The sequence below is a fragment of the Pipistrellus kuhlii genome, unplaced genomic scaffold, assembly GCF_014108245.1.
Source record: "Pipistrellus kuhlii isolate mPipKuh1 unplaced genomic scaffold, mPipKuh1.p scaffold_m20_p_5, whole genome shotgun sequence".
Lineage (NCBI taxonomy): Eukaryota > Metazoa > Chordata > Mammalia > Chiroptera > Vespertilionidae > Pipistrellus > Pipistrellus kuhlii.
In genome coordinates this window covers 74907138-74920924 of record NW_023425551.1, presented here as the reverse complement: position 1 = coordinate 74920924, position 13787 = coordinate 74907138, and the positions used below count along the sequence as shown (strand labels likewise).

The 13787-nt window shown below is 39.1% G+C and overlaps 1 protein-coding gene and 1 pseudogene across 1 annotated transcript in view; one reads left to right on the top strand and one right to left on the bottom strand.

The window, feature by feature from the left end:
* The window catches only part of USP49 (ubiquitin specific peptidase 49), a 57525-nt gene that overhangs the window by 18623 nt on the left and 25115 nt on the right, over window positions 1–13787 (bottom strand). The gene's annotated exons all lie outside the window — the stretch shown is intronic.
* Window positions 6564–12958, top strand: LOC118706013 (annotated as a pseudogene).

The window sequence follows — 13787 nt, the reverse complement described above, 5'->3', positions numbered from 1 at the left end:
ATTGAACAGTCCGCTTCAGATTTATTAGTTTGTGCTGCTTCCAGACCAAAGGAGCTGCAACCTGATGTTTCAGCAGGACCTCCCTGACAAGCCAGTGTTAAAGAAAGGCCCAAACTAAAGGCTCCCTCTTCTACTCCATTGACACATGGAAAAATTCTGCCACTACTACTGAATCATAGTTTGTCCCTGTAGTATGCCTCCAAAACATTTTGTTTTCTATAGCAGCGAGACAGTCATAAAAATGTAGACATGTATCTATACATACATCAAATTATGTATGCATATGTATGTGTATATGTCAAAAATTCTTGAATTGCACCCTTTAAATATGTAATTTACATATAAATTACACCCAAACACAGCTGTTAAAAATTATATACATACTAGAGGCCTAGTGCACAAATTCGTGCACAGGTGGGGGGTCCCTTGGTCTGGCTGGCAATCGAGGCCCATCAGGGGCCGCTGTCCAGGGACCATGGGAGGTTGGCTGGCTGGGGGGTGAGGGGGTACTTGCCTGCCTACCAGCTTGATCGCTCCCCTGCCATCCTGATGGCCCCAGCTGCCCTCCCCTGTTGGCCTGATCACCCCTAACCATCTCTGCCTCAGCCCCACTACTGTGGCTTTGTCCAGAAGGAAGTTGGATGGTAGGAAGATGTCTAGTCTCCTGGTCTAATTAGTATATTACCCTTTTATTAGTATAGATAGATATGCACACAGACATACACATGTGAATAATCTACCCTTAATGAAATAATAAATCTAGGAAGCTGACAGGAAATTTTGTAATGGATGAATAAGGCTGATAACACTGATTCCATTGATCAATTTTTTAAAACAATTTTACTTTATTATTATTTTTTTAAATATGTTTTATTGATTTCAGAAAGGAAGTAAGGAGAAAGAGCTAGAAACATCAATGATGAGAGAGAATCATTGATTGGCTGCCTCCTACATGCTCCCCACTGGGGATGGAGCCTGCAACCCAGGCATGTGCCCCTGATCAGGATCAGGGCTAAACCGGCAGTTGGACATTCCCCAATGGGTCCCATATTGGAGAGGGTGTAGGCGGGACTGAGTACCACCTCCCCAAGCATAAATTTCATGCATCAGGCCTCTAGTTTGCTTATAAAGTTTTATACAATTTTTTAAGATGAAAACAAACAATATACTCTCTGATAGCAAAAGAAACCAACCATTCACAAATCAGACAAGTTATAAGACATCTCTCATTTCTATCATTTACCATCACGTCTAGCTTGACTTTGAAATGTACTTTCCCCACTCCCCATAGACACCCAACATTTCAAAGCAATGCAGTTTTTCTCAACAGTGTTAGTCGCAGAGATTGCTAACGTAGTCTTTTTGGTCTGAGCCTCAAGTATATCCTTTGGACTCAGATGGCAACTTCTTTGAAGCCTCCCAAAATTTCTTTCAATAACTTCACCAGATTTTTGCCCACAAAATTTTCTGAGTGTTTGTCTTTTGGGGGCACAAAGCCACTTTAGTCAGTCTGTTGAAAGGTTCTTGCTTAAGTCTAATGATTTCTCTCTCTGAAACTTTGTCCTGTATTGGGAAAGAAAAATTTCTAATTTACCATTCTGCTTCTTCCTCACTAACTCTGGTCATCCAGGTGGTAAACAGCTCATCCTATATTTTTGTATTTAATTTTTAAAAATCCTCACCCAAGGGTATGTTTATTAATTTTTAGAGAAAGAGGAATGGGGAGAAGGAGGGAGGGAATAAGGAAGGGAAGGAAGAGGGAGGGAGAATGGGAGAGAGAGAGAAACATTAACCAGCTGCCTCCATAAATGACCCGCTGGGGTTCATACCTGTGGTTTAAGTATGTGCCCAGACTGGAAATTGAACCCACAATCTTTTATTGTACAAGACGATGTTCTAACCCACTATGCCACCCAGCCAGGGCTCATTTTATACTTTTCTAACTGTTAACAACAAATGGTAGCACAAAAATTATACTTTAAACAATCCAAATATTTTTGTTTCTCTCACCCCAGTCAGATGGTTACTCTGAGTTCACATGATGTTTAGTGAAGAAAATTGGCCAAATATGTCCAATATAATGCTCATAAACATCAACCAATATGCTGATTTCCAGTTGAGACTCTGAAACGTGTTTCCCTTAGAAATATTACAAGTAGCACTGGCCCAATTGAAAAGCCTTTTGAGCCCATGGAGCTATAGTGCAGTACTAGAACACCAGTGCCAACTACCAACTGTATTATTCTGAGAAGATTCATTCAAAGTTTCAACTTGAAATGCCAAGAATTGTTTTCCCAGCTGCAGTGAAATTGGGAATCTCCCTCCTCCCACTTTTCCCATATGGCAGCAGAGGGCTTCCCACACATGGCCATTTGTATGGGAGACACATGTATATGTTAGGAACTGCCTGCAGTGAGGAAAAAGGAACAATTTCTGTGAATAGAAAATAAATCTGACTGGAATTCACTAATGGATCGTCAGAATTAGATGCAGTGTTGGCTAAGGAAACAGAACTCCTCTTCCTGATGGCCTGTTTCTTAAAATGACAGCAGTATATTTAGTCCTGTGTCCTACCCAATAATACTCCAAAGTACATCTGAGACGATGGATTTCCATCGTATTTTGCCTGAATGGAGACACAATTTTTGAGCACTTTATTTCAAGAGCAAAGAAGACAAATGTCCGATAAAAAGGGACCAAATACAAAGGGGTATTTGTTACATACATACAAAAGGAGAAAACTGGAAGCTACAGAGACACGGAGGCATTTCAATAGAGAACATGTTAAATAAATTATAAATTGGCCATGCAACGGAAACTACCAGTAGTTTTCAGTTTTGTTTTTTAGAGAGGCAGACTATGTGTTAAACAATTCAAAATACAGTATGTGAAAAAAAGCAAAGGGGCAGAATGGGGTATAACTATGCCATATGATTAACAATACTATACATACACAATCTCTCTCTCTCTCTCTCATGCAACTAAGAGGATAAACAAGAAACTGGTAACACCACATGTAGCAAACAAGGTGGAGATGGATAAAAAGGAAATTCAACCTTTGTACCTTTGGGGGCGGGGGGAAGAAATCCTATCTATTTTTTATTTTTTAAATATATTTTTATTAATTTCAGAGAAGAAGGAAGAGGGAGAGAGAGAGAGAAACATCAATGATGAGAGAGAATCATTGATTGGCTACCTCCTACATGCTCCCCACTGGGGATCGAGCCTGCAACCTGGGCATGTGCCCTAGATCGGAATCGAATCTGGGACCCTTTAGTCCACAGGCCGACACTCTATCCATTGAGCCAAACTGGCTAGGGCTGTTACCTATTTTTAAAAAATTACAACACTAAGGAGACTGTTTCAACAATCTTAAAAATTCAGGCATCAGCAAGATGACTACAGATAAACATAGCATATATTTTTTTTTAATGTTTCCAGTAAAAAATAAGATAGGCAATCTGATGATAATTTACCGTTTATGGAGAACCTAGGGGATTATATTCTACAAGTACTAATCATTGGAAAAGGAACCCCCAAACACCTTTTTCATAAGCTTATGACCGACAAAATGCAGACCTCTTTGGCTTATTGCAGAGGGGCAATATAGCAGAGCCTCAGTCAGTAAGTGTCAACCATCTGAAATTTCATATCAGCCAACGTACCCAGATAGTAGTTTCTATTCTACTTCCCCAGGGCCACTACTGAAAACTGTCCATAGAAGTGAATTCTATGGGCTGACTCTTTTCCCAACTCTCAAGGGATCTTAGCTTCCTTCATGGAACAATACCTAACATTATTACGATTTCAGCAAAATCTCCCTCTCAACACCCAACCAATCTCTCTGATGGAGGATGAGTGTGACAGTGTATGTCTAGGAGGATGGGGAAGGCAATCAGCTGAATGTGAAAGACCCCTCCTTGATATCATTCCAAGTATAAAAGATACATTTTATGCCTCAGTTTCTCAGTCTATAAAATTGGGGAGCAATAATACCTACTTCAAAGAGTTGTTCTGAGGGAGGCTCAAATGAGATGGCTATGTAACTGCACTCTGAAACGACTGACTTTCCCAAAGTATTGGCTAACTTGGCCACCTTGTCATCCATCCCTGAAAACAGTTATTTTTCTTCCCAAGGGCCTAATGTCAGGCTGGCTAATTGAGCAGCTTACAGTGACTATATGGTCTTGATTTTATCTAGATAGTTTCACCTAATAAAACATTCATGATAAAATAATGATTAATAAGAAATTAGAGGATTCTTTTATATTAAAAATGAGAAAAATCATTACCTTTCCAAAGCAAATTAAAGAATTTTTTAAAGTATTTTTTTCTATAAACACAGTGCAAGGATAGTAAAAGTCCAATTAAGATGTTAAAAGCAAACCATAAAACCAGCTGAATTAAGGAAGCAGAATCAGTCTCAGCTCACCCTCCAGTGGGGGGATGCCCATTGAATACTTACAGGTCCAACAGAATGTGCTGCATGGCAAAAACATAAAAGGGGCCTTCTTTCAATAAGGCATAGAAAGCATTTCAAAGACGTGAACTGTGCATGAACCCTCATCTCTCCTATAAGAATAAAGCAGAAGTACTTCTGGGAACTCAACTATAGTGAGCAGGCACAAGAGAAAAGGGCCAGTGCACATGCAGGCATTGAACTTCATGTAGTTCAAATCCCATAAATCCCAGACACCTCTGCTCCTATTTGAATGATATCAACCCTCCTAGTCTGCCAGGCAGTCCCACCATTTGGATTAAGGCACTGACTTCCCTATTAAAGGCAAATACAGAATTATTTTTTGTATTTATATCCTCACCCGAAGATATTTTTTTCATTTGATTTTTAGAGAGAGTGGAAGGGAGGAGGGTGGAGAGAGACACATAGATTGGTTGCCTCTCGCATGTGCCCCGAGCAGGCCCGGGGATTGAACCTGTAATTCCTTTACCAGGAATAAAATCTGAGACCCTCCAGAGTGTGAGTTGGTGCCCTAACCACTGAGAAACACTGGCCAGGGCTAATACAGACTCATATGGTGAACACACAAAGCCCAGCAACCAAACCACTAGTTACTCAGTGCAGATGAATTTACCACAGCAAGAAGTGGAAAGCAGAGCTCTGAAGGACAGGATACTACACAGGTACATGCAGTGAGGAAGAAACTAGAGGCAGAGAAAAGTATGAATAACTGCCTGAGACACATATAAGCAAGACTTAGTGTCAAGGGGTAATGGACACAAAAAAGAGAGGTCCATTAAAAAAAAATGAGAACACACATAAAAAAGCCTCAGTGACTTCATAATTTTTTCCAGTATCCATCCCACGTTGCCTGTAGTAACTATGCTGAACGTTGCACATACTCATCAAATTATAATATCAGTGAGGCATAATGAAACAAGATATACATGTAATTCACTAACTAATACATGTGAATAACTAGAACAGTAATTATTCTAAAGTTAAACCTTTCATTTATGAACATGTACTGTCTGACCCTGACATGTCAGTAAATTTCAGTTTATTATTTGTAAGTTAATGTCACTAACAGTTTGTGTCCAAGGGCAAATAAAGTTCCCATCAAACCACCTAACTGAGCTACAGCCAACTGAACAAAATATATACACTATTACTATAACTACCACTCCCACAAAATAAGAACTAATCCACTTTGAAGAAACTATCAATTTAAAACATCATATCAATATTGACAGAAGCAAAATAATATACATTACACATTCAAAGAGACTAACCAACAGACCATTGAATTCATTATTAATTCTAAGAGGCCAGCTTATGAGTCTGACAGTAAAGAAAATATCTTAGAGCTGAAACCGGTTTGGCTCAGTGGCTAGAGCACATGTGTCAAACACAAGGCCCTCGGGCCAAATCCGTCCCGCCAGGCCTTGCAATGTGGCCCGCACCGCGCTGTCATCACTGCACTCCGCTGCGTTTCCATCACAATGACAGTTTATGACTGTTCAGTAAACCATTCGGCCCGCGATTTAGGCTGGATTTTAGATTTTGGCCCCTTCTCTGATTGAGTTCGACACCCGTAGGCTAGAGCATCGGCCTGCGGACTGAAAGGTCCCAGGTTTGATTCTAGTCAAGGGCATGTACCTTGATTGCAGGCACATATCCAGTGGGGAGTGTGCAGGAGGCAGCTGATCGATATCTCTCTCTCATTGATGTTTCTAATTCTCTATCCTTCTCCCTTCCTCTCTTAAAAAAAAATATATTTTACAGAATTTTTCCAGATAACAATCTGGAGCTTAATTTGCTTTGGAAAGGGGGTAGGAACCATTAAGGCGTTGTTATTATTGAGCAGGTTCAAGAAATAAGGAATCATCACCTCATGTTTGTATATACCAATGATATAAAATATTTCTAAAATAGGAGTGAAGACTTATCTTCTGAGATTGCAGTTTGAAAGAAAAAAATATAGTGGACACAATGATCCACCTGTTAAAAATAACAAAATCCTGAAGTCTGAGTGACTGCAGAATTCTAGGACCCCTAAACTAATCACTGTAGCCAAGGTGTAACCACAGAGAGCCAAGAGAACATGACCACTGAGGACTGTCAGTGTATGCCTGACTACCGACTGAAAGCTAGTGGTAAGGATGAGGGGGGGCACCGCAGAGCAATAATTAGGCACTCCCCTTCCTACACCGCTGAAGGGAGCAGGTCCCCCAATTCATCAACATAGCCACTTGAGCCTGGTGATATCATATAGGGGTCTGATGCTGCCATTAATCACTAAAACCAGTCAGGAGCCTCCCTCTGCACTGATCCGTTACTCAGAAAACCAAAATTTATTTTCCATGTTGCTTGCCTTCAGGGAGAGAATGCAATAACCACCAAAAGACTCAAGCATGAATACGCTTAAAGGTTATATTTTTCACTGGAAATGAAGCTTCATTCTGAATGTTTTGACGATATATGTCAGTTCCTAAAAAACTGGTCACCATATTTTGTTCTCACAAAACTGACATTCTGAACTTTTAGAGATAAGGCGTAGTACCCTGGTTATGACTTCAAGCTAACGCCACCTGAGAGGACTTGAAGTAAAAAACAAACCAGCTGGCAATTTCAGGGGTAGCGCTCTATTTAGGATCTCTACAAGTAGAATACAGATGGGCAAAATTTGGCTGAGGCTAGATTTTTCAGTATTTTTATAATTAACCTGCATTCTAGATAATTAAGTCAACTATCATTTATTGAAAACTTACTACATCCAGGCATTGTTCTGTGTATATTCTTGCCTTTTTTTGTTGTAGATTAATTGACCACATAAGTGAGAATTTATTTCTGGGTTCTCTATTCTATTTCATTAATCTATGTGTCTGTTTTTGTTGAGAAATGTGACATTTAGAATCATATAATCATGAGGTTAAAAGTTTCTCCAAGGCTTTGGATCAATGCAAAAAAAAAAAAAAAAAAAAAAAAAAAAGAAGAAAGAAGAAAAGAAAAAAGAAATGGGACCACTTTCTTACACCTTATACAAAAATAAACTCAAAATGGATTCAAGAGTTAAGTGTAAACCTGAAAGCATAAAAGTCCTAGAAGAAAACATAGCCAGTAAACTCTTTGACATCAGCATTAGCAATATCTTCTTGGATATGTCCCCTTGGGCAAGAGCAACAAAAGAAAAAATAAATAAATGGGACACCATCAAACTAAAATGTTTTTCACAGTGAAGAAAACCACCAAGGAAAAGACAATCCACAGAATAGAAGAATATATTTGCAAATGATATATCCAATAAGGGATTAATATCCAAAATATATAAGGAACTCATATAACTTAACATAAAATTTTTTAATCCAATTAAAAAATGTACAGAGGCTCTAGCTGGTTCAGCCTGGGAAGTGAAGGGTCCCAGGTTCGATTCTGGTCAAGGGCACATGCAGGTTGGGGACTGGATCCCCAATAGGGGGTATGCAGGAGGCAGCCGATCAATTATTCTCTCTTATCATTGATGTTTCTATCTTTCTCTCCCTCTCCCATCCTCTCTGAAATCAATAAAAAATATTTTTTTAAATGTACAGAGGAACAGAATAGATATTTCTCAAAGAGGACATACAGATGGCCAGCAGACATGGAAAGATCCTCAACATAACTAAATACAAATCAAATCCATAATGAGATGCCATCTCACACACCTGTAAGGGGTATCATAAAAAAATCAACAATTAAGTGTTGGCAAGGATGGAAAAAAGGGAAGCCTGGACACAGTGGTAGCATTGTAAATTGGTGTACCATTATGGCAAAAACTATGGAGATCCCTAAAAAAAAAAAAAAAAAAAAAAAATTGAGCTGCCACATGATTCTGCAATATCACTTCTGGATGTTTATTAAAATAAAACAAAAACACTAATTCAAAAAGAGATATGTTCCCTTATGTTCATTGTAGCATTATTACAATAGTTAAGCTATAGAAGCAACTTAGGTATCCATCAATAGATGAATGTATAAAAGAAATGTGGCATACACTAACACACATGATGGAATATTACTCAGCCATAAAAAGAATGAAATATTGTCATCGTGACAACATAAATGGATCTAGAGGGTAGAATGCTAAATGAAATAAGTCAGACAGAAAGACAAATAAATACCACATAATTTCACTTATATATTGTATCTCACAAAACAAAACAAATGAATAAACAAAACAAAACAGAAACAGACCCATAGGTACAGAGGACAACCTGGTGATAGCCAAAGGGGATGGGAGCAGGTGAATAAATAAATCTCACCAGTCACTGAACTCTTATGAGCTAGTTTTCTAGAAGCTGAGGCATGAGAGACTACATGGCCTCCATAGGCTTTTGTAAAACTGTTTAAACATAAAATGAGACAGTAGTTAGCTTTGGACAGCAAGATGGAGTATGGGATAAAAGAACAAGATGCAGGCATTGATAATGTTCTGGTGGCAAAGTCACAGGTGGTTATTATATTTTTATGTTTCATAAGTTAACATATGGTTACATATAATGTTGCACATACCACCTTCCTACAAAAGCTAGGATGTTTTGGGCTAGAGACCCATCCAACATACATACATACATACATACATGTAAATAAATACATACATACACATACAAAAGTATTCTTTAAGAAGGGCTCTTATGGTAACTGCCAGCAATGGCGTTGGACTCCTATGCGATAGCTTCCTTTTGCATAGCATTATTGTCTTATTATAAGTACTTTTATCATTTCATTTTCTGCTTTCTACAACTTGGTAAAATAGTTATCATAGATATTTTTAACATGACATTTATAAATAAACTGAGAGGCAATATAGCATAGTGGTAAGAAGGTCAAGCCAAGCTGCCTGGGTTGGAATTCTAGTTTGCTCTTATTAGTTGTATATGACCTTGGACAAATAATCTTTTAGGCTTCAGTTTCCTCATTTGTAATATGGGAACAATAATAGCTTCTACCTCACAGTGTGCTGTGAGAATTAAATGAGTTATTCTATATAACAAAAGACTAATATGCCAATCGACTGAATGGTGGAACTATGATGCGCACTTACTACCAGGGGGCAAACGTTCAATGCAGAAGCTGCCCCCTGGTGGTCAGTGTGCTCCCACAGGGGAGCACTGCTCAGCCAGAAACCGGGCTCAGGGCTGGTGAGTGCAGTAGCGGTGGCAGGAACCTCTCCTGCCTCTGCCTCCACAGCAGTGCTAAGCTGTCAGTCGGGCTCCTGGACTGCGAGAGGGTGCAGGCCAGGCTGAGGGACACCCCCCTCCAGTGCACAAATTTCATGCACCAGGTCTCTAGTCATATATAAAATGATTACAGCAATGCCTAGCACATTATACTGCAGCTAGAGCTCAAGAAATGATAGTCATTATATAGTGATCCTGTGACTTGCTTCAGGTCACGCTGACACTGCTGGGACCATGACTAGCTTGCTCTCTGCTAAGATCCTTCCACTTGACCCACAGAACTCTGCTTCCCATTGGTAAAATATTATATAGGTTATGTACAGATACTTGGGGGCAAGTTATTACTCTTGGTTCTTAGTCACCTCTGCAACTGTTTAGTCCCTCACAATCTGATCCTGCCACTTTAATGCTGTAAGTTTGTTTACAATTTAAAATTACCTTCTTCAAGGTGCACTCTCTCTCCTTAATCATGCTCACACCTCCACCTCCCTTCTTTCCTAAGGCACCTTATCTTTGCTTTCTTTCTCCAAAGGCACTTCTTTTGCCTCAGTAGCTTGTTTCCAGCAGGCTCACTGTGACTTTCTTTCTGAAGAGCCGAGGCAGCCATGCCCAGTCTCCTCCTCCTCACAGTTCCAAAGGGCAAGGCAGCTCTGCCTAGGCTCACTCCTGTTGCCTCTCTGTCTTAAGCCTTTCCTTTGTTTTACTGTCCCCAGCTTTAACACACATACCCTCAATAAAAAACAAAACTACCTTCTTTTAGACCCCTGTATTGCTTACACAAATTGAAACTTTACACACTTAAAGCATTAAGAACTTATATTAATAAACTCCATTACTTTCAGTAGCCTCTCTCTCAAGCTTGCTTTCTGAAATTCTCTGCTTTGCATTCCCAAGTAGCTGCTGTGTGACGGGCTAAATAGAGATAACTCAAGCAGAACAGGAAAAAGAAAACACTTGGGAGACACACTAAAGCACAACGGCACCATTGGAGACTCAGAGAAATCACAGTGCCGGATAAGCTAGGGAGTGTCAATGAGCACCTGGAATATTTCTTTCTGAAGAGGATGGCAGGTGCAGACTGTGCCAAACTTAGCACATGGAGTCTGCAGCTACAAATCATAGTGTGGGCATAGTCTGCACATAGTGTGGGCAGCTGGTGGGGACCTGCTGGCTAGATAGCAATCACTGGTTAATGGTTATCATCTTCAGCTACAAAGGCTGAGGTGTGGCTCTATATCTGCATTTTTTCAACCGGATATTTATCTCAGCGCTAAAGTGACACTTAGCCATTAAAGTTGGCCTCCAAGCATGTTTATCCATCTGCCCAAAAAATAAAAATAGAAGAATCATACTCAAAAGCAAAACACACAAAGGGCTCAATAAAATTTGCATTAATGGACTATGACTGAGCCATAAAAATGAATGAAATCTTACCATCTGTAACAATATGGGTGGACCTAGAGGGTATTATGCTGAGTGAATAAGTCAGAGAAAGACAAATGCCATAAGATTTTACTTATAGGTGGAATCTAGAAAGCAAAACAAACAAACAAGCAGAACAGAAGCATCCTAAAAAATACAGGGTGTCAGATGGGTACCCTTCAGTCTGCACGCTGATGCTCTATCCACAGGGCCAAAAGTAATGTTTTAATTGGGGTTTGAAAAACAAGATGGTCTGTCTGATCAAACAGAAGACTTTAAACCATGATGAAAGGGTCCAACAATAAACTAGAATACCAATGGGAATAGTTGAAGAAAATGTTTACAATAATCTGTACCTAAATGTCGTATACCTTAATACATTAGCCAAAGCCACTAGCTAAGAGTTCTATTTATGGAAGATTTTTATGAATTAATTAGTGGCCCAATGCACGAAATTTGTGCAAGAGTAGGCCTTCCTTCCCTCAGCTGCCAGCATCTGCTTCCCTCTGGCATCCAGGACACCAGGGTGCCAAAGGGAAGCAGATGCCGGCAGACACCAGAGACTCGGGCTTCCCTTGCAGCCCCAGCTTCGTCCGGAAGGACGTCTGGTCTAATTAGCATATTATGCTTTTATTATTATAGATATTATAGATGGACCTAGGCAATGATCACCAATGGAGACTAACATTACACACACAAAAAAATAACCAGACAGGATGGTAGCCCCAAATGGAAATATACACCAACACTTACTGTTTCTTCAACAAACAAATAAAAAAACTAAATATAATTAGCCTCAAGACTTAACTACAGACTTACAGATAACATAGTAAAGGGCTTAATAAATGTTAACTGAATACCACTGGGATACGGTCACCAATATTCAGACTAAAGGAAATTCTAGGACAAATGATAGTTTCTTTAATAAATAGATTAAAAAGAAAGAGAAAAAAAAGAGTAGGGGAGGCAAGAGAAAGATAATAACAATTTCAATGATTAAATTTTATTTGGATCCTAATTCAAACAAGGAAACTTTTTTAAAAAGACTGATGAGAGAGCATGGCTGGTGTGACTCAGCAGTTGAGCATCAATCTATGAAGAGGTCACGGTTAAATTCCTGGTCAGAGCGCCTGCCCAGATTGCAGGCTCTATCTCTAGTGGGGGACATACAGGAGGCAGGCAATCAATGATTCTCAGGTCTTCAGAAAGTCAGCACGGATAACAGACTGATGGAATTTTTTCCTGCCAATAAACAAAGCATTGAACATTTTACAAAGTATCTCACTGAGGCAGGCTTAAAAGAGCTTTCAGAATATGTTCAGAATCAGCAAACCATAGGAGTTCGTAGAGAACTCCAAAAAGAGCCTCAAGAACAGACGTTCTGTGGCGATCCCGTACTGAAATAAGTTAAGGATATAATTTTGTATGTCAAGGAGATGGAAAAAAAAAATCTCAACATTCCAGAACCCATTGTCATTGGATTAATCTGGTACAGTGTAATGAGCACTGCGAAATGGAACAAAAAAGAGGAGCTAATAGCAGAGCAAACCATCAACACATGAAGCAATACAGACCTCTCCTCAATACTGCCTTTACTACTCAAGGTCAGTCTGAGCTGACTATTACTGAACATTCGGGAGTATTGCTACGAAAACATTCATTTCATGAAAGCCTTCCAGAAAATAGTGGTGCTTTTTAATAAAGCCGAAGTCCTGAGTGAGGAGCCCATTCTGAAATGGTACAAAGATGTACATGTTGCAAAGGGGAACAGTGTCTTCCTTGAGCAAAGGAAAGTTTGTGGAGTGGATTAAAAATGCTGAAGAAGAATCTTGAATCTGAAGCTGAAGAAGGTGATTAAATTTTGAAATTACACCCTCAGTAAAGGAAACAGGAGTTGTAGATAAAATGTCACGTCTCATGTGTCCTGATTCTTACATCTTCCTACCTCCCTATATCAAGCATGATATAAGGGCTTTCATGGCAAATTTTATTTTAGCTGTTTCTATGGTTACTGGAAATGTTGGGTTTAGTTTCTAAAACTATGTTTTAAGTAGCTACAGGAGCTATAGAATTGAATCTAATGTTGCATTAGTCTTTTCAGTTATGTTCTACCTCCTGTATTTTCTACTGTAATGATGTAACTTAATGCCTTCCACAATGAACAGTTCACTTTTTTTCCGGGTTTTCTATATAAACAGCTCTTAAGATATGATTTGGTTAAAAATAATTTGTCATAAAAATTCTGTTTGCAAATTAAACGGTAAAAGTATCCAAAGTCGGAAGAAAAAAAAAAGAACATCCATGTGAGAGAAAAACACAGGTCAGTCGTCTCCTGGATGTGCCTAGACTGGAGATCAAACCTGCAACCTGGGTATGTGCCATGACTGGAAACCAATCCAGCCACCTCTGGTGTATGGGAAGATGCTCCAACCAATTAAGCTACACTGGCCAGAGCCAAACAATGAAACTTTTTTAAAAATTTGGTAATTGAGAAAATTTGAACACTGACTACTAGCTTTTGGAGATATTAAGGAATTACTGTCAAATTTTATGTGTGAAAATTACTGTAGTTATGTTTTTAAAAAGAATTCTTATATTTGAGAGGCACATAATTTAATATTTATAGATGGAAATAATATAATGTCTACGATTTGTTTCAAATAATCTGGGAGTAGGGTTAGAAAGAG